The sequence below is a fragment of the Melozone crissalis genome, unplaced genomic scaffold, assembly GCF_028551555.1.
Source record: "Melozone crissalis strain CALT ecotype California unplaced genomic scaffold, PUWL_Pcris_2 ptg000019l_1, whole genome shotgun sequence".
Lineage (NCBI taxonomy): Eukaryota > Metazoa > Chordata > Aves > Passeriformes > Passerellidae > Melozone > Melozone crissalis.
This window is the reverse complement of record NW_026535797.1, coordinates 4,182,812-4,205,119: the sequence shown is the minus strand read 5'-3', so window position 1 is coordinate 4,205,119 and position 22,308 is coordinate 4,182,812.

The window sequence follows — 22,308 nt, the reverse complement described above, 5'->3', positions numbered from 1 at the left end:
TTGCTATTTTTTATGATTAATTTAGGTCTCTATAAAGTGTATTTTACATATCTAAAAATGAGTATCATATTTTTTATTCATGACTGTTCACAGACTATTATTTAAGCTGCTTCTCTCTGACGTCATGGCAGAAAATGTGAATACAGAAAAGGAAGGGCAGGAGAAAATGACCAGGAATGGCAGGAAGAGACGAAACAGTCCATTGAAGAGAATGCAGAAGGAAGAGCAAATGAAAGAGGAGAATTGGAAATGACAAGTCATGGACAATCTAGCTATGGAAAAGCTGCAAAAGTCATTCAGGAAATCAAGAAGAATAAGATCAAAGAGTGGTGAGAAAATGAAGTTTTTGTCATCAGAATCTTCAGAGAAGAGGAAAGGACAATTCTCTGAGCAATGCCTTGACTGGGCTTTCCTTTGGCCCACACAACAGCTGAAAATCAGCTGTTACCTCTGAGTACACAAGACATTTTCGCTGGGACTCGAAGGTGCTGAGTAGCCAGGATTAATCTGCTCTCTGGAGGGGCATCTCCTGCCAGTGGGTTTCTGCCCAGGAATCAGTGCAATTCCAAATTGTGTTCTAGCAGGGGGCAGAAAGAACAATTGCTCACTCACAATCCTGTTCACTGTGAGCATCCCTGAATGGTGACTGGTCAGACCAGGTGAAATCCTCCTGGTTTGGGAGCAAAAAGAACCCTGGGATGGTGAAAGGAATAACCTGTGCCTGAGTTTGGGTTCACCACCCTCAGGCTGCTGAGTAGCAGTGGGAAGCTACCATGGCCCCATCAGGAAATTTGGGGTGTCCCAAGGATGACAGACCAAGATCTTCACCTTTTGAAAATGAATTTGTTGGGCTTGACCAGGCTGAGCTGAAAATGTGGGGAGTGGGTGCTCATGGTGGGTGTGGGCTCAGCAAACACACACGTGGTGCCCACTTTCATTCAGACCCTCTGATTTAATGCTGCACCATTTTTAATGGAAACCAGGCACCACCAGGACAGGGAAAGGGGCAGGCTGCTTTCTGCTTTTGTCAAGGGAAAAAAAAAGAGAAAAACATAGCACTTAAGAACAATTTATTTCTCCTATAAGAACAATGAACAAGCCGCCTATTTTTGCCACAATTAAATAATTCTTATTTTCATTAAATTATCTTGGTATTGATATCTTTGGGCTCTTAGGAAAAAAATAATGTCCTTTTTTAACCTTGTGACATTAAATCTTTGTAATTTGTACTCAAAGTAAAACTGTACACTATTTTTAAGGTTATTTGAGACATTGCAGCAGGAAAAATTAAATATACTACTAACTTTTCACATCTTCTACCAAATTTCAACACCTAAGCTGACCATTTCTGGTGTATGTATCAGTTCATTAATACAGGAAAATATGCTATCAAACAGACGATCAAATTTCATGTAAAATAAGCTCCAGCATTAAAACTGTTCCTGGTATTTTATGTGTAATTCTGTGGGTAGATATATTTCTTGCTACCAGAGCAAAACTGATTTGTGTGATGGTTCCCCATCACGAAATCACTTGGAAGGTTGTGAGATAAAATGTCGCTTAGGATAATGTAATTGGCCTTAAGGTACAGGAGTTGAATTATTTTCAGTGATTTATAATCTGGAAATTAAAGACTCACTCATTTTCTAATTTAATTCCATCTTCAATGGAAAAATGTTCACTCTGAACTAAATTGGCGAGTAATGTTGCTAATTCAAATGCAGATGCAATTTCGATTCTGGTAGCAGTTTGCTGTGATTGACGAGTCCCCAATGGATCATAATGATTCTTATCTCCCAATCTCACAAATTCTCTAGCAGTTGTGATAATAACTTCAGCTAAGGAGAAAAGGCAAAAAATAAATTCTCTGCTGCACTGTCAATTCAGGCTTTGCTTTTTTCCTGACATGGAATGGGGTTTATTTCAAATCTATTGCATGTCGGAGACAAATATGGATCCTCATTGCTAAATTCTGTGTCATCGTAAAACTGCAGTTTAATTGTTTACTGATATTCTTCTTTCTTCCTTTTAAATATTTCTAAAAAACATTTCAGATTTCTCATTGTTAATTAGCTGAAGTTATATTTAGGGCAATTTGTTGGTAGGTGAAAAAAACTGGGGACATACCCAGCAGTTAGGTACCATGAGCAATATTTTACATATTAAAATATTTCTTCTATTTCAAAATATACTAATGTATATTTTATTTTTTTAATTATTACACTAAAACTTAGCACAAGTTATGGGGATGCCATGACTGTAAAAATTGAGAAGAAATCAAAGAAAATTGAATTTTCTTTGCCAGAGACAGGCTGGGAGTGGTCACAGATTTATTTTTATTTTCACACTGAACTTTCATTGATGGGACAGTGAATCAGATAAAAAAAATGTGAGGCCTTGCAAAGTAAATGGTAGAAAGACTACAGAAAAAAGTAACTTGTAAGGGAGTAATATTGCTAATTTCAGGGTATGATGGGGAATATGAGGAAGGTTACTTTTTCTCATGCATATCTTAACATTTTTGAGGATTTATTATTTCAAAGTCTTAATGATTTAATGGCCTTAATAATCTAACTCCTGTAAAAGAGACTGCCTGATATCTTTATTTCAGAAGAAAAATCTCTCTTTCTGGGGAAAATCCTGCTCACCCACTTCAGCTGGGTTTGCTCTTCTGAGAGAAGCTGACAGAGGAAAGGGTGAACACAGCATAATTAAGAATGAGGCAATTAGAGTCTCAGCAGACCTGACACATTCTCAGAATGGAAAATGTGAAGTTACAAGAACATTCTTCCCTTGGAAGGTGAAGCCCAGAGAAGGGGAAGGTGGAAGGTGCTGTGAGGAGGGGCTGGGGATGGAGGTGCAGGTGCAGGGGAGAGGCTCCCCCAGCAGGGTGACCCGGCAGCGGCCTGGGGACAGCCACCAACCCAGCCAGGGGCAGCCTCTCCTTCCCTCGGATCAGACCCATCCACACCCCCAGAAATGGAAAGATCTTGGAGAAACAGCCTCACAAAGGGAAGAACTGCCCAGCTACACATGCCCAGCCAATGTGACCCACCTACCTCTTATTTGCAGGAACATATTTTTTATTAAATATTTGCAATAATAAATTTCATTATTAAATTCATTGTTTTTCCAGTAATAAAGGTTAAAATGCAAGAGAAACCAAAATACAGTTTAAACCCAGTTTTTCTACTGAAGGACTGGGAAGACACTGAGGATATTTGACTTGAACCAAATAATCCACTTTACTGCAAAGAGCGTGGATCTTGATCTATTGCTGACCAAACTCAGCAGAGGTGAAAACACCACATTTACTTGGGTTTTGTTCGCCATGGTCAGGCTGAGAGCTAAAGTGATGGAGCTCCACCAGCTTTGCACCCTCTGGGCCAGGTTGTTTGTGTCATTAAAGTATTGACAGTGCTGGGGATCAGTGGAAGTGGAATATTGCTGAAAGATCAAAGAGTGCCCCTTTGAACACACTTTATTGCCTTTTTCATCTTATCAGCACTTGCCATTATTAACCTGAGGATTTGTGTCTGAGTGGGCTGTGGAGGCTGGGGATATCAGGGGGAAGCAGTGGCAGGAGGAGGACAGTAGGTGTGCAGGAAATAGGGTGATGTGTTCTTCCCTTTAACCCACACACACTGCAGGTGCTCATATAAATAAACACCCCAAAATAATAGAAATACCCCCCCAAAAAAGTCATAGAGAGCAGAAATTCCTCTTGGGGAAAAAGAGCAAATAGTGGGATCTGCACAACCAATGGCATTGGGTGTGACCTGGGAGAGAATAAACCAGCTCAGTCTGATGTTATCTGTCCATTTGTTTTGCACTGTGAGGAGGGACTGCACCATGGAAAATAAGTCTGGAACACTGTAAGGAGCTGTTAGTGCGTAATGGAAAGATACTGCCTCCTCAGTTTAAGGGAAAAAAAAGGAAAAAGTACCTAACAGTGGATTTCAACACCCAGTGCAGCTGGTTTGGGTGGAATTGCATGCCAGATGTCTTTCTTTCATTCAAGGGTTGTAAGTTTTCCAGAATAAGATAAATATGTATGTTCTCCTGCATTTTATGGAAATCTTCCTGCTTTATTTTTTTTTCAAGAAAAAATATAACTCCTAAACTGGAGCTTGGAATTATTCCCCTTGATCCATGAACTTGGCAGTAGAGGCAGAGCTGCTGTTCTTGCCCATGGCAAGAATTTTCTTCATCATACTCAAAAAATTTCTGAAACTTTTTTTAAAATTAGCTGTTTGATAAATGGAAACACCCAACAAAGACAATTTTTATCATCATATTCAGAATGCTGTACAAGTAGGGTTCTCTCAGTGGGAGCAAGTTTAGATAAAGCAGCAGAAACCTCACAGGACATCAGGCTCAGGCTCTTCACTGGCTGTCCCTTATTGACAATACAGATTTTATGGGGCAGACCTGCTGGGTGGGACCAAGGTGGGGCCATGCCCTGTGACAGGAGACCACCAGGACGTGAATGCACCTGTTACAGACTGGATAATTTCCCTTCTTTACATCCTTCATTGCCACTTCACCCACTGAAAATTAAACTTTTTCCTGAGCAGCCCCTTCCAGGATTGCCCTCTGGTGCTGGAGGGACACCTGGACCAGGGGTGTCCAACCAAAGCCACCTGAGCTCAACTCTGCTCCTAAATGGGAGCTTTGAGGCACCACCACCAGCAGAACCTTGGAGGTCAAGCAAGGCATGAATCTGATTTAGCTAGGTTTATATGAAGCAAAGAATCCCAGAGATTTCTGTTTGAGACTGGTCACCCTCATATCTCACAGCCCCAGTGAGACAGAGAACATCATGGCCAAGCAGTAGAAGGGATTTTTTGGGTAAATTTTGTGGGGACTTACACTGAGCATTGGCTCTCAGTAATTCCACCAGCTGAATGCCTTTAAAATATACTGCTGTGCTCATAATGGCTTGCCAGTGTTTCACATTAACCTTTAGACTATTTGAATTTAACTCTGTAAGTAAGCTAGATAGCTTTCTAAAATGGTAGATAATATAACAAAAAAAGGTGCAGACGTGGATGAAGATATGTGAGCAAAGCAGTTATTAAAATTAGAATGATTGATGCTATTATATTCTGAGGTATCCTACATGTGCAGATCTAAGGGGCTGTTCTCTTTAATATGCATATGCAGCTGCTAATTAGGGGGCAATTAGCAGGTAAACTAACCCGAACTACACAAATAAACGCAGGGCAACAGGAAAGAAAAGGCTGCTCTTTGATGCTCCACAGTGTACTGGAAGATTCCATGGGCTCCAGGGCCCAAATTTGTTAATAAAATCAAGGAGTTAAGTTTCCTTGTCCTGGACTCTCACATGCAAAACAGGAATATAGGAATGTTTAGCAATGAACTCATTTGTGGCAGCATGTCAGGCACCACAGACGTTCTGAGGGGATCGAAAGGCTCCACTTAGAAAAGCTGCCAAGAAATCAACTCAGGTTTCACACTGCTGGGTTGTTTTGCGCCCTCTACATGTGTTAGTGGTTCTGGATGTCCTTCAAAAAGTTAAAGCCTTTCTGCTCAGTAAGTGGTTAGGTGGAATATCACTGCATCACAGCATATCCCACATCTTTAAACCAGTTTGGCCATGGCAGTGGAAGCAGAGCTGGGGCACATCCTTCTGATCCATGAACATAAATCCCTTTAATTCTGTTAGAGGAGAGGAGAATCCATCACAGAGAGCTGGGGATCATCTCAGACTCACACAACAGCACGCTGAAAACTTCCCTCATGCAAAATATGAACTTGCTTTCCTCCTAATTCCCTGATGCATATCCCTGCCAGCCCAGAAACTCACAAAATCCACACCCACGAACAGGATTGATGTGTGGGAACAGCAACTGGCAGAATTACAGTGATGAGGAGCAGAAATCACAATTATTTGGAGGTGGACCTTATCTGTGAGGAAGATGGAGGTCAGCTCCTTATTTGCACACGAGGACAGAAATTGTCCCCTGACAGAAAAGATAAAATAGAGAATGAGGCATAAAAGTTTTCTAGTTTACTTATTAGCACCATATGTAATTGGATGGAAGTAGCAGGTTTCAAAAATTTGTCTTACTGTAATGACCATAATTTTTTAGAGATCGAAAATGAATCTGACTAGAAAATACCATTAAACTACCAACTTGCTTAAAATTTAAAGGGTAATTCACATATAATGCTTTTATTTAATAGCCCAATTTACAAAACGTCTAAAATTAATGCAGATCTTTTCAGGACAAAATCAGCTGTAACTGCACCAACTAATTTTTGCTCATTTGAACTGAATTATTAATAAGAGAGAAATATACCATATGTTCCCAAAAGAGCTGGATACATTTATTTCAAATAAAATTGCCGTGTTTGGTGGAATATAAGAGGTTTAAATGCTTTCAGAGAAATGGGTTACTTATATACTGATTTAATAGAGTATAAATCAGACTGCATAATTAGGGACACAGCTGTTTCCTAACCTAAAGCTGCCAGCTTTTGTTGGTTAAGTTCCTTTATCACCTGCATGGCTTTAATCAGCAATAATTTGTTCTTCTTGTGGAGCAATACAAGTTAATCAATAATTTTGCTGTTTGTACTATACTGGAAAAGGGCTTTTATGGCAGGTTTAGCTTAAACTGGGCAGACATTCTCCTGACTCATTCACTTGATTTGTTTAATTTTATGGTGATCCTGATGCTAATTAAAAATGACAGTATTTTTGGTAGCTAAACCTCTGCCTGCACAGGGTACAGAGATATATTGGGTTAACTTTTTAATGTATGTTCCTAAGTTTGCACTACATTCACAATTGGGCATAAATCCCAAATCCTTACCTGTAAGCTAAAACTCCATGGAAACTTCACCCCTTAGAGCATACCTGGAAATTTCCATTCTGTCTGCTCCCAGAAACAAAACAAAAAAAGGGATAATGAGAATTTCTCTTCTATTCAGTTTGTTTTAAAAACTTGACCAGATATCAAAACAAGAAGACTCTGTGCATATTTAATCTACAACTGGAATTTACTCTTAACCAACACGTCTGGTGACAGCACCTCGTTGTTGGGCCATGGCTTTATTCCTAGAAGGCCAACAAGGGAAAGATTTTTATAAGTGAGGATATTTACATCTGGTTTTCACTCATTTTGAGCTGTAATGTGAATTTAGGTGAGCAAAATTTTTCAAGCTGATCAATGCATTATCTTCAAATGGGTTATCTGGAGGATGATACTTTTTAAAAATCACATCCATGACACAAAAACTTTCAAGTCCTTTGACATTCAAATGAGCCAGATGCCCAGGGCAGAGTGATGCAGCTCAGAAGAGCAGGAAAGAAGCAAAGTTTCACTTTTAAATATTTTGGTTTTCCTACAGAGCTGTTCACACCTCATATTTTTCCTCTTCTCAAGAAAGTTTTAAACCCTAATTCAAATCTCATCAAGTTCCCCTTGGCTTTAGAATCTTGGGATCTATGGGGATCTTGGGATCTTGGGAAAGACTATGGATAGGTCTGCTTTTAATTGAGATTTATATAACGCATAAAATATGTTTGTATTATATTCATACAAATCCTAACCTCTAAAATATGTTGACACATATATATGTATATTCTTAGCTGTTTGAACATTTCAGTATGGTAATTTTAAAAGTCTTGAAGGAAAAAAGGCAGAATGTGATATTTCTAAATCAAACTCTTAAAGTGTTTTTGGCCACATGAAAGCCACTGGCTACTTTCAGCTACTTTTTGACTATTATAAAAAAAGCAGCATATGACACAAATTTAAACAAATTATATCTGAATATTTTTATTTGCATCCCAGTTATCTCTAACTAATGCAAGCCTATAAATTCACCTCTGCAAAAGGGGATGAATTTTCCAGTCTGCTGTAGCACTGTGGAGGCTCCAGCAGCACTACCTTTGAGTAAGAGGATGTTCCTTAGCTGCAAATGCAACTGTATTTTTATTTAGGGGTGGAGGAAGGAGATGGAAAGGGCTGTGAGTGACTCCTGATGCCAGGTTTATATTTTAAATAGTTATATTTGAAGTGCATCTGCTCCTTCCAGCCCTTGTCTTCCACAGGGTTACACACAGATAATCACATTCCTTCCTTTTAGAGCCAGAACATTCTTTTAGAACCCCAAAGAGACAATATGCAACTTAAAGTAGAAAATTGGCTTCACTCACAAATTACGCATTAAAGAGACTTTGCCTCTTGCTCTATGTCTTGCTCAGAGGGAACTTCCACGCTCGCACATTCCAGCTGTGCAAGACATAAAAATTTTATGCTGTAACTTTTACAGACTGAGAAGGACTTTCTCCACAGCTCCAGTCCTTTGAGGAACTGTCCCTAAAGAGCAAGCTCTGTCTGACACCCTCTAATCAGCTCTCTGTCCCTGAGGAGAGGGATAATGCCACCAACGGGGACAGCCTGGAACTTCTCACCAGCTGGCTGAGAAATGTCCCAGTTATAACCCAAAAATGTCCCTTACACTCCGGGCCAGAGTTAAATACATAAATTGTAGAAGTAATTGAACATTGAATTGAATTGAATTGAATCTACAACCATTGCAGAAGTAAAGAAAACAAGTTTTGCAGTGTTTTTCTTTCCTCCTTTGCTGGCTCACGTCACCACTCTCTGGAGATTTCCCTAACTTGTTTAGATCTGTGGTTTCCTACAAAGAACTCCTTCCCAGGCTTGGTGCTGATGTAGAAACCATGGAAATGCTGTGCCCAAACTCATTCTCCACGTGCTCCAAAACACACAAACATGAGCCATTCATTGTGGGGTCCATGGGCACCAGCAGATGCTCCAGGAGCATCACTCTGCCATCAAACCCACATCTGAATTCCCCTAAAAAACCTTTCCCTGGGAAATTGTTGAGGTTTTGGTCAACAGAGTGATCCTCAGCTCCCCCATGGCTGAAATACATGAATTTTTAGTTAATTTTCCTGTTAAGCTGTTCCTTCTCCCTGAATATTCTTGCAGCCTTATTTCAGAGTATTTTATTCAGATTTATGAGTAGGCTTTCCTAGAATGGTTTGGGTTGGAAGATTCTCTAAGATAATTTCCTTCCAACCTGCCATGAGCAGGGACACCTTTCACTTGGAGGGCCAAACCCACCTCAGCAGCCTCGTGTAATACCTATATTTTCACAATTAAGGGTAAAAAAACCCCAAAAACACCTTTCTAAATGTGAGTGTTCAGAGATATTCCCCTCAACTGACTGGGGACTCAGGGAACACATGATCTCCATAACTTGCTGATTTTATCTATAATTAATTTTAATTTTTCCCTTACTCTTCCAAGAAGCATCGTTAACACTAATGGAAAAGTTATTTGGGAACATTTGGTTTGTAATGTTTATCACATTGCTACACAATATATGTTATAGGTTTAAATCAATATGTGCAGCTAAATAACCAGCAATTAAACAACTGCTGCTTTCTATGCACAAAAAATGTGATTTTTCTCCTTCATATCTAACATCAACTGCAAATATATGTGTAGCTGTGGAGGCTTGGCCCTTAAGTCTTAATTTTGAAATGCTGAAAAAAACTGAGAAGGGCTTGTAAACAAGATATATTTGGCAATTCCTCCAGTGTACTTTGATCTATGTAATATAGGTCAGCGTTCAGTGCTTCATTCTACATTCTCCCAAATATCTAATTGCCTAATTATTGCATTATTTCACAGCCAGTTGGCTGAAAGGGTTTGTATGGGAGTGTGGCAGAATAAGAGAGCTGTCAGTCTTTGGTTATGGTCCTATAGTTCTAATTCAAGAATTAAATATCTGTCTTTTCTAAAAGTCATTACATGATTTATTGGAAAATTGGTAGAAACAGCCCTGGGGGGGTTGTGCTCAAAATCTGGTTTAGAAGAGTGGCTGCTAGCTATGACTTTTGATTTTCTTGTCTCAAAATGAATAGCACTGCCTGTTTCTATGCAAATTAAATGTTTGAATGTATTTTTTAAAGATAGATTATAATTGTTAATTTAATTGTATTTCTTATGCAGAGAGGTGATTTGTGTTTTGCTCTTTATTTCTAGAGGAAACCCCTCTTGCTGCTGATTCCCCAGAAGTGCAGGACTGCTTTTTTTCTGTTGTTTGATAGCCCTAAAATGTCCTGCAGAAATTGTAGGTCAAGAATTACAGCCATGGTAAATCATGCCTCATGAATGAGAAGTCATCTGTGATTTCTCTGGGGTTTTTTGGTCTGTCTCTAAAATGAGAGTAATATTCAGAAGAAAATAAAGGCTTCTTTAACATATATTGGCATAAATATGAACCATTCCCATATGTGCATATCTGTGACATTCCAGCTTTGTTGACATCTAGAATTCAGGCTGTATCTGTCAGAGAGGGTGCTTTATAAAAAAGCCTCAAGAAAAAAAAATATAGCTAGAGCAACTCCAAGCAATTATATTTAAAAATGTGATTAAATTTCCTTTCTGGGTACAGAAATGATCACTGCTCACCATGAACCCAGAGATGCCTCCATCCTTTCTTCCCTTGATTGTTGAGAAGTTATTTGGGAAGTTTTTTGCTTTATGCAGCTTTCAGTGATTTCATGGCCCAAACATCACTGGTTTTTTAGTGATTCCCTCCTTTTCCTGAGCTTTAGGACCAAGACAGGAATAGGTGGCTCATGCATCCTCTGAGCACAGGGGACAGGACAAGGGATGGGTGTTGGCTGTTTCTCTGGGGGCTCAGTAGCCCCCAACTCCTTTGGTGTGGCCCAGCAACTTCATCACCAAAATTTCCTCTCTCTGCCTCCCTGCTGACCCATCTACCTCTGTTTCTGAAACAACTGGTCCACTTTTGTAATGCCAAGGAGCACCAAATGGTTCCCCACCAAATGCTGCCATCCCCAGAAGAACAGGATGGAGACAAGGACTGGCTTCTTTGTGGCTCCATTCACCTCCTTCCTTCCAGGAGCTGCCTCCCATTTCATGGGAGCTGGAGGCTCTCAAAAATCAATAACTTTCTGCCAAACTGTCTGTCAAAAACAATCGTGATCATGGCTAGAGAGAAAAAGTCACTAAAATGCAGGTCTGAAAGCAGACAAGGGGTTAACTCTACTATTTATGCATCTGATAATTTATAAGAATTATTTGCATTTATTGTCAGCCACTGGACTCACGTAATAGCCCTAAAGCTGCAAAGGGCAAATAGGAGGCACATGAGATGCAGCTGGATGGATACAGTAGATTGAACATCTCCAAAGAACTCCCATTAGAGTCCAGTGGGTCAATAATCCACAAACCAAGAAGGATTTACATGATGGACCATAAAAGCTGCTTTGGAGCCATTTTATCAAGGCAGGATCTGGCTTTAAAACTATGGTGATGTGCAGGTCTTGCTGCCTCTCATGATGCCATTTTCGTTTACAGCAAAACAAATAAATAGTATAAAATTAGTAAAAGGATGGTAAGAGGATTGCAATAGGTTATTTCCTTGATTTCACAAAATAAATCTCTGAGATCCATTGTATTTTTTACAATGAAACTGAAAACTTAGAACAAGGCAGAGTCTGTACACTGTGAGCTATGAATAAGATGCACCTTTATTGAGAATAAAAAAGATTTAAAAATATAAAAATATATATTTTCTACATTATTTTGTCATGATATGCTCAGTAAAGACCTAGGGAAATAGTGTGACCTATTTCCAGGTGTAGGCAAGGTGGATTGAATCTGTGGCAGGAGGATGTAGAGGAGATGCTACTGTACCTTCTCCTTCAATTTATTTGCTCAAGGTACCCAGAAATTAACTTCAGCTCGGTTAAACACAGAGCAGCCTCAAAACTCCTCTAATTTATGGCCATGGGGGCTTCCTGTGAATCAGCTTAATTCCTTTCTCTGATAGAGGACTGCACTTTTGCAGAGAGAAATTTGCATCAGTAGAAGAAATTAGGGGCAAAATAAGGTGGAACCCCCAATTTTATTGACTTTTCTTTTGTGCCAGGACAGTAGTATTAAATGGATGTGGAAGACACCAGGTTTTATCTCCTTTCCCACAAAAAATTCACAGAGTAAAAAAAAAAAGCTCTGCAAGCACAACACACAAGAAGATGATCATTGCAGCTACGTGGTAAATCTGCAAAAGACTTAAACATTAAAAATTAATCTCAGGACTTTATTATTCCTTTGTAACTCAGCACTGCAATGATCTTTGTGTGGTGGAGGGCTCTGCAGTGCTCATATGTGCTCTCCTGCCTCGGCAGAATGCCATGAATTAAGGATGGAGCGTAAACCTCGCCTTTGAATTTCCTGGCTTTTGTTGGTTTGTGTCATAAACTCAACATTATTCAAATCTGGGGTTTTGTATTTAATATTATTAAACGCCTCCTCATCAATGCCAAGTCTGTAATTGGTCACAGTGAATAGGTGATTAGACAGATAAAGTGCAATTGTGATTGCAAAAACTATCACCAGGTTTGCCGAGGACAATAATTATGTAGGTTATAATGTTTGAAAATATTGCCTAAATCTCCTTCCCACATGTTGTTTGTGATGGAAAACAATTAGACAAAGGATTCTTTTTCTAAGCTGCCTCTGATTCAGATTTGCCTGATGAATGGTCTTTATACTGAACCCAAAGCATTTGTTCCAAGTAAATTATATGTCATTGCAAATGCAAAAGGTCTGCTTCACAATGTTTATTGGGATAAATTAAATCTTCTAAAGATGGTAAACAGAAGGCCTCAATAATGATTCACTTCTGTATAGTTTAAACTGAAAAGGATGTTGCAGTTAGAAGGATGGAGATGAGGCAAACAACACTCCCTGCTTTGTATTAACAACATAAGAGGGACAATAGGGAAATTTAATTTGATACTGATCTACATGAGGCATAACACAGCAACACAGTTTCAAATGCTACTTTTCTAATGGCAGTCTTTGAATTGCAAATTTCCACCAAAACCACCTGATTCATTACTTGAATGCATTCCCAATCCAGTCAAGGAGTTTCTCTCCCTGCTTCCACAGGGGCAGGAGCAGGCTCTCCTTCCTTACCATCTCTGGAGGGGGATATAAAACCCAAGGGATGCTTTCCTTTGGAAAGTCTGGAGCCTGCAAGGTGCCAGGCACACAAGCATCCTGTCTAGTGCTCAACAAAAAAAAGGAGATGCTTCTGCCTTTGCTGCAGCAGCCAAATTTCTGCTTGCAGGGAAAGGTCAGATCCTGGAATAGTGTGCAGCCCTTTGGAAGCGCTCACCTTGTGCTGGGAAAGGACACTGCTCAAAGCTGGCAGTGCTTGGAAAACGTTTTGTGGCTTCTGTGGGCCCTCCAAAAGCCCACTAAAAGAAATGGGAATCTTTCCTTTAATGCTCTCAGGCTCGTGATGGAAAACGCTGTGAGGATGGCAGTGCCCCCAGTGGAAAAGCAGAGGAGCCCTGGGCAGGAGGCTGAGCACACACAGCCCCATGAGCACAGAGAATCTCCAGGGCTTTCTCTCTGGCTGTGAGAGGCTGGGGTTCAGCCTCTGCACCTGTGAGAGGACCCCATGGCCTGTCTGGGAAGCTAAATTCTCCTTGAGCCTAAAGGGGATACATGGGAAGTTTAATGGGTGTCAGTTCATTAGTTTACAACCGAGCTTAAAACAATTTCTGTACAAGTTTGTCAGGTCCTTTAGTTCCTCCATTAGCTCACGCTTTCAACCATTATGGGTCTAAATTTTCAGCTCGCTGAAATCTTGTTTACAGGTGATTAAAAACTGTCCTATGGACTATTAAAGTGCTCCACAGGAAATTACTAGCTGGAACTCAACCACTTTGCTGTCTCTAATTTTAGAATATTTGTTTCTTTTAACCCAGGTTCTTCATTTCAGGCATTTGGGCTGCTTGCAGCATCCCTTGAAAGGTTTTCACCACCTACTTACTGTTCATTAGTATTCACAGTCACAGGAACACCTTTAACTCACATTCATGCACACAATCCCAGACAAAAGCTCTATTAATGGGAATTCATACCTGATCTCAAACACATTGGTAATTAAACATCCATAAATGTTGAAAAATAAATAAAGGTTTGTGTGTCACTTGGAGGTGGCAAACAATTTCCTGTTTGCTTCTAGGACACATCCCCATCCTCCATACACCCTGAATGTTCTGCCACCTGAGAGGACTGGCAGGAAGTCAGAAAGGGAGTTTGTGATTTCCAGGTGTTCAGCAGCTGGGCAAGGCAAGGGGGATGTGCAGCAGAGCAGGTACAGAGATCCCTGCTCACAAAAATCATCAGCAGGAGCAGCACAGAGAAGGAGCTTCAGTGCTTAAGGTAATGCCAGTGAAATGTAGATAAGCACATATTGCATCTTCACCTCTGAGGAAGGCACAGACAATATAGACAAGATGTGAACACTCTCCTTTAGTGCTTCCAATAATTTGTAAATAAAAAAATACCTCTGTGAACTCCAGGTTTCCCCCTGCTTAGCAGATGGCCAAAGGAAGCAATTACAATGTGTACTAAACCAGCAGAGTTTTCTTCACAAAACAATTCACTAAAATCCTTTATATGAGAACAAGCTTTCATTAATGACCCCTTTGAATTTTACTGGTGAGCCCAGCAATAATACACGGGTATTGTTAGAAATGTAAATGCAAGGAGATAAGGAAATTTTCAGGCAAATCTATATTTAATTTCAAAGAAAAGCTGCTCATTTCTAATGGCCCTGTTTGCATGGATATCTGATGGTAAGGCTAGGGGAGGGTCACAGCAGATAACACCTAACAGGATCATTGAATGAAAAACAAATATTTATTTTCTCTTTGTCTCTTTGGGACTCATTTGCATTAAAACTGCAGCTTTCTCAGAGACTGTTAGTGAAAAAAAAGCCACCCTAATTTATGCATTTAATATTAGGAAGGCTCTTTGAGATTAAGGTTATATAAAAGCTGATTCCACTCCACATCCTCATCTCTCCACAAAGAACACGAAGCTGAGACGAACGGTTTGGGTGCTCCGTTTGTTGCACACCTCAAATTTGCATTTTATTGCACCTATGTATTTTTATAACTGTATTATAGATCCTATTGTCACACTTGGTTTCTTTTCTGAATTCCAGCTGCTATTCCACAAAGCTATTTGTCACTTATTTTAACCTTGAGCATGCAAAACTCCTCACAGGTTTAAAATTAAGCAGGAGCTGACGTGAAGAGACATTTAATGCATTCAGGCAGCGTTGCCTCACTACCTGAAGCTTCTTTGCATTATCTCCAGTGCCCTCCCTGATCTTTGGCTCTGCAAAAACCTTTTTGTTGTCATACTTAACACCATGAGATTCCTTCCAGAAATGAAACAAATGGGTATGGATGCATTTTACATTGAATAAGTTTATATTTGATGAAGTCTTTTAAACTTGCTGTCATTGTGGAACCACTGAGTGGTTTGGGCTGGAAGGGATCTTAAAGCTCATCCAGTTCCACCCCAGCCATGGACAGGGACATCTTCCACTATCCCAGGTTGCTCCAAGCCCCAATATCCAACCTGGCCTGGGACACTTACAGAGATCCATGAGCAGCCACATCTTTCCTGGGCCCCACCACCCGAACAGGGAGGAATTCCCTCCTAAAATACCATCCAAAACTTCTTTTTTTCATTTACAAGTCATGCTTGAAGCTTTTGTGAGGACAATAACCCACCCAGTTTGAGTATAACTCCCCCAGGCACATTTTGCACCAGGGATGCTCCCACCCTCACAGAGCCTGTCACAATCATTGTGTCCTTGCTTCCCTTCTGTGGCAGAACGCAAATAGCCAAGGGATCGTTGAAAACCAGGGGGGTTATCCAGGATACTTTGCATGCCTTTTTATATCTGCATTTGTCCCACTGTAAAACTACAAAATGTGATCCCTCCTTGTTTATTGTCTGCTCTGTGTGAATAAGCACATTGTAAAAGCCAATTGTTTCTTGAACCTGTTTTAAAACTGCTTTAAAAGCTGCAGAAGCAGATATTCCTTTTAAACAAGTAGCAGATTTACTTTTAAGTGAGACAAGAGCTGGAAATTCAAGTAATGTAGTAGGTGGGATCTCTTGATGGAGTTTTATATTTCACATCAAAATAATTCTATTTCTATGCTGATTAATGATTAACCTGGTTCTTTGTTGCTCCTTTCTGAATGCCAGCTTCAGTCCTGAGACAGACTCGCTCTGGAGTCAATAGGAGAAGTCATGTGAACGTCAAAAAGCAGAAGTTATCTCTGTCATTAACCTTGAGCAGCACCATCGATTGCTGGCACTAAGTAAGATCTAATGGCTGCAGAGAAACAACTGCTTCAAAAACAATTTTCAAGGCATATTTGAAAATGAGTTAGATGAAGCTACAAAAATGTGGCATTGATGTGATTTGGTATAGCTAACTCGGAATTGCTTTGTGATGCAGTGCAGCTAGATTTGCTGCTGGGATGATAAAGGAGGGAAAAGTCTCCATGGTGCCTTGTTTTCCAATCCAAATTAGCATCTGCCTATGATGCAGAAATTAATAGAAGTAGAGAGGCATGTGAGTGCAATGCTGATGCTCTAACTGGATCATTTTTATTCTGCACTATTCACTTTAGCTCCTCTGTATGTTAACTCAGGTATGTTTGAAAATGTGACCTTATGCTTACAACCTGTAAGGGAAAAATAAATACATGTTTTCTGTGGGCTTGGGAGATATAAAAACATACTTTGAAAGAGATTTCCATCCCACTTTTTGGGATGAAAGGAATTTGCAAGCCTTGACAATTTCAGCTGCCCATATCGTCACCAGTTATTAAAACTAGAGATGTTACTTCTTCAGTAGGTAAAACAGCAGTAATTTGACTCTTTTTGAATGAGTGTTTTTGTGATTTTTGGGAAGCACAAAACTGGCTTTTGTGGGGAGTTCTGCACCATTTAGGACAGAGAATTTGGCCCCAAAATGTCTTGGTGTCTCCATTTAGTACCTTGGGAGACAAAATCTCCAGAGCAGATCAGATAAAAAATTAAACTCAAAATGGAGTCATGTGCTGTTGAAATGCTGTGAAAAGGTAATGAAATAAAGGATGTTGTACTGAAATAAAGTATGATGTAAAATTGTTCTACTCTGGTGCTTGGTCAGCAGCAAATTGCAGGAATTTAAGGCCCAATTTGATGGCTCTAACTCAGGTGAACATTCAAATACGCAAAGATTTTACTTAAGCAAATACTGTAGAGGGGTCCAGTCTGTGGTAAACTTGCATAAGATAGACTCAGCTCTGCCTATTTTATTAAGATGTGACCCTTCTCCTGCTGCAAGCTCATCTCTTACACCATTATTTGCAGCAATTAATTGGTCTCCTCTAGCTGACTAGCAAATCCATATACTACTGTAATTACCTGAATGTAAAATATTTAGGAAATATCTATCATGCTCTTGGAAGTCTCAGGTCATTGAAAGAAAGCCAATGAAATTGCAAACAGGATGAAGGGATTGGCTACCAGGTACCTTTCCTCCCCCCTCCCCATCCTCTTGGCTCTTAGCATTTGTCTCTAGGGCATGACCAAATAGTGGCCATGTGTCATAAAGACATTTATCATGTAATTACAGCTTTAAGATCAGTTTCTGTTGATGTGAGATGATTACTTTGTATTTCACGCCTTTCAGGTTCCCAGCTGGGATTCAGAGCTTTAAGGACATGGGGTATATATTTTTTAAATTTATGAGATAGCCATTAATTTAATTAATTGGACCATAAGAGTTCAGTCAGTGACCAAATAAGGATCCTGTGAAACAGAGAGAACCAGATGTTATATGAAGTTTCGATATTTTTGACGTGGATAACTTGGCAAAGCAAAGGCCTTTGTTTCCTCCTCAAGGAACAGAACATCTCTGTGGGGTAAGAAAAATGACACATCAAAGTCACTGCCTGTGAACCCTGACACTGGAATAAGGACATTGTTCAAATGAGGCTGTTTTAGGCCTGGCTTAAATGGTATTGTCCTTATGTGCTGGCCCAGTGCCATTCCTGTGTGGCTTACATCAATATTGCACTCTAAAATCTGGGCTCAGGCCTGTGACTGTGATTCCTCTACTCAATTTTGGGACTTTCTGTTGTGGGTTTACATAATTTTGTGTTTTCAAATTGTTATCTGATCTGAATTATTGTGAGAAGGTCCCTGTCACCAAAATTATCACAAAGCTGCATTTCCATTTCCATGTTGCCAATGCTCACTCCATGAGCTTTCCTAAAGATGGATTTCCATTGAGCTCCCAGTTCTTATGATATTGGGGTCAGCTTTTTTGATCATCCTCACAGCTGTTTAAATTAGTATATGCCATTTTTAAAGGCTTCATTGAAACCAGTTAAGATTTTAGTGGGATGGGTTTTATTTAGCTTTCTTTCCATTATCTCCTCACCTGAGATGCAGCAGGAAATCCAGGGCTGCAGCAGTGTCTGGCTTGCAGCCAGACAAAATATTTTATGCTTGTACCAGTTAAAGAATTCGGCCTGGCTCTTGTCCAGAGAGAGCCCCAAATCTCAACATTTACCCCAAACAGCTAAAAACATGAATTTTACATTAAGGATAGAGCAAAGTTTCCCATCATGGCACCACCCTCAGCAGCCAAGGCCTGCCTGGTGCTGTGGGGTGATTTGCTGCTCCCACGCTTGCATGGGTGCATCAGAGTGGCAGGAATCCAGAGCAATGGATCATGAATTAAGTGCAAAGGCTGTTTGCTGAGCTGGTGTTTGCTGGCAGAGCTCCTCACCATCAATGGGCTCCTGTGGGTGCCGCCAAGGCACTCACCTGTCACACTGCCAGGCTGTGGGCACAGCCACCAATGTCAGCCACTTGGAAATAAAGTCACATCCAGTTGAGATGCACTGATCCAGCATCACATTTTTACTCTTTTTTTTTTTTTTTTTTTTCCTCTGGGGAATGCACTTGCCTAATGGAAATTATTGTGGAAGCATTAAAGCAGAGGCAGTTACCAAAACTTAAACCAGCAGCTCTCTTTGTCGCTTCTGCTGAAAGACAAAAATGCAAACCTGGCTGAGGACTGTAAAAGGATGAGCAAGCAGGCAGGTGGGATTTACACTGGGAGGAAAACAACAGCAGAAGTGTGGTGACAGCAGAGGAATTATATCTGCTGTGGTCTGAGGGCACAGGCCCGGCCCTGGCTGCCCCAAGATCACTGCACGCTGCCAGCCAAGCTGTTCTCATGCTTAATTTACAGCTCATGTAGTGTCTAATGAAAAATCTCAGTGGGAACTTGCAGGAGAACATAGAACAGTGCCCAGATTATTCACATTTCTGCAAGGAATGGAGAGCTCCTTTGGCCCAGAGATGCCCTGATGGTGACTGGTGCCACAGGCTGATATCAGGGGCTTTATGATCCCTGGGTTTCTCTTGGATTGGAATGTTTTGCTTAATGTGACACAGTGCTCACCTTTTGCATAACTCAGTGTCACATTTGCAGTAGATCAGCAGTTAGAGAGGTTGGAGAAGCTCCCCTGGAAGCTGGATCCTAATCTTGATGCTGAGTGTTGCCTGGTGTGTGCAGTCACTACATGTGTGGGAAAAGCAATAGGAATTGCCTCGACTGTTAATGATGTTTACTTCTTTTTAGATAAAAAATAAAATTTTAAAACCCCCAATCTATAAATGTCTATTTCGTTTGATGCAAGCCTAACAGAAAATAGGATTTTGCTATGCCAATAAATATTGTTTGCCCTTTTCTTAGGTGCATGCTTGTGTTTCAGGTAAATTTATCTCCATGCATCTTCACTTTAAAATGGTAATAAAAGATCCTGAACCCTCTGTGTCTTAGGAGTGTGTGCAACTAAGAGCAACTCTCTTGCAAACCAATTTCCATGCTCTTTTAGAAGCTGATACAGAAACATTCCACACAGTTAATATTTATAACCAACATTCCATGAAAAATTCAGCTGCTAATAAATGGGATTTATTTATTTTCTACCATTTAAATTGCCACTGCTGTGGTCCTAAAACTGTTGATGGATAGATTATCTGAAGTGGAAACAAATACTCATTTGTTATGAGTTTGTTGTCTGGTTTGTGTTTATAAAAGGTGTTTAGGTTTAGAAGTGAACTCAGGCTTATAAAGGAACGGGAACATCATGGAAACATCAGTCCTGAGCTCCTGCTTGTTCTGCAGGGGACAGAAATCAGTAGAGGAAGGAAAGACTCCTCAGTAAAAGAGGCAATTCTTACAATTATTGCTTGCAAAGACAAATTCATGCCAGTAAACCCTTGAGTGATGCAGCTTGGGGCCTTTACTGCTCCTTTCTTACATCCTGGCATGGCACAAAATGGATTTGAACATGCAACACCCACATGATTTCTTCTTTCTGTGCCCGAATAAAAGAAGCATGTTTGTATTTTGTACTTCTTATTAAAACAGAAGGAAACATTCCAGCTGGATGCCCACATGCTCTGGATTGCTGTGCTCTTACGAAGCCAATTACTCTGTCCACTTAGAAAAGAGGCGTTATAATTCCTCCACAAAGCATCAAAATTCACACTTGCCCTTTGAAAGCTTGCATTTGCTTCTGTGTCTCAGACCCAGGCAGGTACCAGGCTGGCATTTCCCCCCCTCTGGATTTTCAAAGAAAATCTCTGTGTAATGGTCATACCCTCATCTTTACTCTTTTTGTTTTTTCTCTCTCTCTCTTTTTTTTTTCTTTTTAAATGTAAAAGTAACAGAGAAAGAGAGGCATCAAAAGCAATTTTTCCTTCCCACATGTGTGTAGTAAAACCCAGATGTCAGGCTTTTTGTGGTGATGTGATTCACATCACTTCGGTGTGGGATGTTAGCTCTGCATTTAGTCTTGCCTGGACTGTAACGAAGGACACCAATTACTCTGGTGATTCCAGCTAAAAGCTGCAGGAGAGGCATTAGAATACAGGAAATGTATAGGGGAATGCAATTTCAAAGTGGATGAAAAATGTGTGAGTGGATGAACATTCAGTGAGGTAATTACCGCTCAGGTTTAGTCCTGAATTTTCTTCTGCCTTACTCTAGGAAGAGCCTAATGGCCAGACCTGAGTTTTTAATGGCAACATTTGGGCAAAAAGTATGGCTATTAGGTGAGCAAATGTAGCACTTTATCCTGGAGGAGCGGAGATCACCTTCGGTGTCAAAAGTAAAGGAGAATCAATTCAGCTCTGCGAGCTGTGAAAGTTGGCAGTGGGAAATCCTGGAATGGTCTCACCCAGAGGAGGGGAGGGAGGAGGGTGATGGGCCTGGCAGGTGCCCAGCACAAAACATGTGTTCACAGACAGCCAAATCCACTGGTTCCAGCCATCCTGGGGAAGCTTCTCCACATTCCCAATGGCAGGGAGAGAGAATCTATAATTTATGCCATTTCAAGTAATTCCGATCAAAAGAGGTGCAAATCCAAATGAAACATGGGCAGCACTTTCATCACCACGTGGAATTGTTTCACAATGAGCCAGTTCCTTAGATTAAAAATAAGAATTGCAGCAATGGGTGTGTCCTTCAGGTAAAGTGAACACTCCACTTTCTGAAGAAATTAGTTTCAATTAATCTACAAAAATTAACAGGTTCAGGTTTATTTCCCAAATAAGGTCACTAAATGGGAGGAGAAAGAACAACATCATTTTTATCCCAAGGCCATCCTGGGAAAAGCAGAGGAGCTGCCTCAGGTTTTTTTAGACCCTCTAGTTTTCCATGTGGAGGGAAAATTTATATTCCAGTCTTAGAAACATCTTCCACCTTTCATAAACATAATCTAGATGATCTGCACTGTCTGCACTGATCAAAACTTTGGAGCTTCTCCTTTCTGCATGGTATTATTCAGACATGCACTGAACCACCCAGTCCAGCTCTCTCTTGGGGAATGGGGCTCAAATTCAATGAAGCAGAGGGAAAACTTCATCTTGGTCTCACAGATCTAAAATATTTGTTCAAAGGAGGATAGTAAGCCCTGCATCTTCAGTGAAAAACTCCTGTTTTACTTTTTGCTTAAAAATCCCTGTACTAAAAGCATATCAAAATAATCGTGGCTCAAGTAAGCTTTTTCACTTTACATAAAACCAGAAAATATATTTTTTAATCTTAATTTTAAGTGGGAAAAAATTAGGAGCGGAATGGAGAGAACAGCACCTGCTGTGGCTCCCCTCAGCTGTAGTTCTACAAATCAGCCCAAACCCATCTGCTTTCTGCACTGCCTTAATTGCCTGCAAAGCTTTTTATGGCCAGTTTGGACCCCAAATGGCAGCTACTGCTGCAGGCTTGAGGCTAACAGGAGGAACAAAGCACGGAGTAATGGACAGCACTGTGACCCTCCCATCTGATGGGCAGGGTGAAACCAGA